The sequence below is a fragment of the Trachymyrmex septentrionalis genome, unplaced genomic scaffold (genome assembly GCF_001594115.1).
Source record: "Trachymyrmex septentrionalis isolate Tsep2-gDNA-1 unplaced genomic scaffold, Tsep1.0 scaffold374, whole genome shotgun sequence".
Lineage (NCBI taxonomy): Eukaryota > Metazoa > Arthropoda > Insecta > Hymenoptera > Formicidae > Trachymyrmex > Trachymyrmex septentrionalis.
This window is the reverse complement of record NW_017305541.1, coordinates 150,790-155,595: the sequence shown is the minus strand read 5'-3', so window position 1 is coordinate 155,595 and position 4,806 is coordinate 150,790. Positions and strand designations below refer to the sequence as shown.

The window sequence follows — 4,806 nt, the reverse complement described above, 5'->3', positions numbered from 1 at the left end:
ATACATAGCAACTATGATAGTAACCATGTTGCTTTTTACAATTTTGAACAAAATTGTGATTAATTTAGGAGCAGCCGCCATTTGAACTATTGCGCATCCTCAGGAACGAAATATATTATATTCTTATACCATAAATTTACTGCAGTATCTGCAGTGTATGTTTGCATCGCAATATTTATTCTAGCTTCATTTACATATTCTCATATCTCTATACCATCAATAGCCTAGTTTCCACCGAGGGTTTTAGAATGTAAGTTAGTGTTAGTTTTAGAATGTAAGAGTCTTCATACAATAAAAGGAACAGGGAACAAAGAACAGAGAATAAGAATTTCAACCTATCAGAAATCATGTATTACGGAATACACAGTTTCTGAGGTTGAAATTCTTATTCTCTGTTCTTTGTTCTCTGTTTCTTTTATTATGCGGAGCCTCTAAGAACCAACCAACTACAGTCAAGTATTCCCTTGTCATTCGATTGTAACAGGAATACTCGACTGTAGTTGGTTAGTTTTTACATTCGGTTTAAATTCTTAGTGGAAATTAAGTCACTGTGACAGATTTCCTAACCTGAATAGTCGTTAATTCCAACGATTAATATTTCAGTCTACGGAGCAGAGCATCACTCTTTTACCATTCATTCATTTCGTATAAAAACGCAACGAATGAGTCTAATTTCGTCAAAATTGTAAGAAAGGTAAAATTCTTGAGTATTACCAAAATAAATTTACTCAAGATGCGCGCAGAGAAAGATAGATTGCCCCAATATTTTCCTTCTCGCACCGTTCTGCCAAATCCAGGTATATATAGCTAATGTTGGGTCTCTAATCTTATATGTCTATGGTTTTATACGATTAATTAATTGTGAGCGTCCTTGCGAGATTCCTGCAGTAACATTTTAAAGTTTAAAGCCTGGAGCATATAGAAAAACGTAAGGCATAATCAGTAAGGAAATCGTAAGATTGGATTCGCTACTGGCCTTACGGTCTCTACCATGATTGGGCAATTCGCTTACTAATTATGTCTTACGTTTTTGTATGTGCCATGGGCTTAACATTGAGAATAATCCGATAGAGATCGAAATGTCTATTGTATATGATCTGATTGTTTATTAAAAAGTTTTTTCATCTAAGATCTACAGTGGTTCGTAACCCTTATTACATAATTTTATTTCTTAATTTATTTAACCGTTTTTCTCTATTGAATATAATATTTATAGATATTTATATAATAATATGTAATAATATATAATAATATATATACTCAGCAAAAAGAATGGATTAAAATGAATTGAAATGTTTTTCTATCCGAATGCGTATTTCAAATAGCAAATACTTTTTTTTGGATTTAATTGAATTCAATTAGATTCAATTGGATGCAATTGGATTGAAAAACTGCATTTCCTATTCAAAATTTTGAATTGAGCAGTATTCACAGTGCACAGAAAAAGCTAATATTATTTTTAGATTGAAAAGCATAAAGATATGCTCCAATTCCTATAAATAAATAAAAATGCATTCAGGATTGAAAAGCGTTCATTTTGACACTCGTGAATCAATATTTCTGAAAATCTGAATTCATTTCAATTTATTTTAATCCATTCTCGTTTGCTGTGTGTGGAAAAGCTTTTTATAATAAATACTTCATCAAAGGTTGCAATTTTTCATTTTACGATAAAAGTAAAACACGCCAGTGACGATTCGTTTGTATCAGCTACTATATTTGCTAAAAACTTGAGAGATCGATGTAATATAGCGAGCGAAATGTAACATACCGCTATATTTATCGCAACTATCCGTTTTATTGCCGATGCAATCTATTCGCGAACAGCAAAATTCGTGGACAAATTCTTGAGATGTCGTGTTATACTCGTTTCTTATGAATTATATCAATCAGCTCTAACTCGTAAATTTTCATGATGGAAGAGAGATTAGATGAATATACGCGTAATTGGACAGCCTTCGGATTGACCACGTTCACATTTACATGATACTTTTCTTATTAAACATTTTATTTATTTAAGATTAAAATAAAAAGAAATTATTAAAAATTTTTACGATGTAAACCTTTTAAAAATAAAAAGAAATTTCTAAAGCATTTAACGTGAAACGATTTTCAAAAATGTGGTAAAATCTTCTTCTGGTTCCAGATGTAAAAGATGACAGGATGCATTCCACAATTTTATAGCGTATTGATGATTGTTCGCATTTCCAGACGGAGCAACAACATTGCAATTCATATATATATATATACATGTAAACGTTAATAAAATTTAATGTAAAATTGAATATATATTATATTCTACATAAGAATAATTTTGTAAAAATAATTTACGTATAGTGAATTCTTACGAATAATAAAGACCAGTATCATTAGCTATCTTTTCATCTACTGTACAATATATTATCGTTTGTGCTCCTTGTTCAGTATTTTTATAAAGAAATCGTCCAAATATAGAAAAAATAAAGTTTGCACCAGGAAACATTACGTTTCTGACATCATCCCATACTTCGGTCTGTATAATACCAGGATGTAAACAGTATGTGTTTATTCCATGAATATTTGCTTCTGAAAATCAAAACGTGGATAATTTTTTACACTTTGCATAAACTTTTTATAACCATACCTTTGTACATTTTTCATTGTGTAATAAAAACCATTAACAATTACCAATTATTAAATATTAATTAATTAACATTAAATGACTTTAAAATTAATAGGCTCTAAAGAAAATTCTAAAAAATAATAAATGAAATGCCAATTTAAGTCGATACTAAATTATAGTGTGTATTTTAATACCATTTATTCAAAGTGAATATTAAACGTATGCGTTTCGACTTGCGGTCAAGATCCTCTTCAGTACAAAAAAATATATTAACAAAATTACATAATAATAGCGCATATGAGTATAATATAATATAAAAAGCGAAAAAAACGTGGTAGTGATGTCTGAGTTAATCTTGGTCATTAAATTACTAAGTTAACTAAAAAGAAAAATATTTTTTGTTTTACATAAGATCATTAATAAGAATTTACCTCCAGCAAACAACTCTACAGTTAATAGCTACTTTTTTTACTAAAAAAAATCTCAAATTTGACAATTTCTGCTGAAGCCTCTCTTTTATCTTTTTTTGGACGTAATATCACTCTTTACTAACATACTAATAGATCTAGTTCTTGATGGAATATTCAATAGATGGTACCTTACAGAAAAAAATATTGACATCTCAAAAACTTGGAGTTTTGTAAAGCACTAAAATTAGTTGTGAATTCCACTTTTTTTGTGTTTAATGACAAATTTTACAGATAAATCTTTGGTTTATCCATGGGCTCTCCATTATCTCCTATACTTACTGATTTAGTCGTGCAGGACTTAGACTTAGTTTTGTTAAATAAACTTTCTGTGACACCACTGTTTTATATAAGATATGTTGATGACATTGCTTTAGCTATTGACAATGTTCATATTGATGAGATTCTTATTAAATTCAATTCTTATCACCCAAGACTGCAATTTACAATGGAAATTGGTAAAGACTCATTAAATTTCTTGGATATTTGCTTGATAAAAAAAGAAGAGACTCTTATTTTTGATTGATATCGTAAACCTACATTTTCGGGTTGTTTTCTTAATTATTTCTCATGGCATCCTCTCTGTCAAAAAATTAGCACAATTATCGGTTTAATCGATAGAATTTTATTACTTTCTCATCCAAGTTTTCATAAAAAGAATTTTGACTTAGTTATAACAATCCTTCTGAATAATGGTTATCCTCTAAGTTTAATATTTACAATTATCAAAAAAAGACTTTACAAAAAATTTGATCTCTTTAATCGTGCTGATGATTTTGTTATTGATAAACAATTGACAACCAAAGAAGATACCAATAATAAAAAATTTTTCTATATATGTACCATTTATTCTTAATACTTTCACACAAAAATCAGTATGCTCTTAAAAAATGTATCTTTTACATATGGCTTATAGAGGTATAAATAAGCTCAATTTATTAAAGTTCAGAAAGATGTGCTACCTCAATCTTGTCAATCCAATGTAGTATATAAGATTGACTGTAAAGACTGTCATGCGTCGTATGTTGGACAGACAAGCAGATGCCTAAAAACGCGCATAAGTAAACATAGAAATCATATTAATTGAAACACAATCCAACATTCGATTATCACGCAACATCGGATGGACTTATTTCATGATTTTGATTGGAATAACATACATATTTTAGACAAAGAGCAAATTTTTCATAAAAGATTGTTATCAGAGATGATATACATTAAAAAACAGGCTTGAATTTACAAAACAATACACTTTCTCTTAATCCGTTATATATTAATCTATTTTCAGAGATGTAATGCTTCCAATTTACATCATTTATACTTTGTTATTTATTATTTATATTTTTACTTATTGTCTTTGTAAGTACATGTTCTGTTGTCCACTGTTTCTCTCAATTTTCATTTTACATCTGTCTACCAAATAGTTATGTCGTGTTTAATATCTTTAAATTTTGTTTCATGTAAGTGAAGTAAAGTTGGATTTTTACTCTGTTATTTATATTAACTTTTTAATTTATTCACATTTGTATTATACAGTAAATGGAACATGTGCAACAAACCTTATAAAAACAGTTCAATCTTGACAGTCATGTAAGTTTTTTTTAACCATTTTTCGCGTATAATCTCATGTTAGCAGTTTTAAAATTATTTTTAATCTTTTGGGTCAGTTGTTTAAAAAAAAAAAATATTTTTTTTTAGTTAACTTAATAATTTAATGACCAAGATTAACTCGGTAAT

General features: G+C 28.5%; 1 pseudogene; it reads right to left on the bottom strand.

The window, feature by feature from the left end:
• Positions 1 to 2,086: 2,086 nt before the first annotated feature.
• LOC108750862 overlaps positions 2,087 to 4,806 on the bottom strand; it is a 7,947-nt pseudogene continuing 5,227 nt past the window's right edge.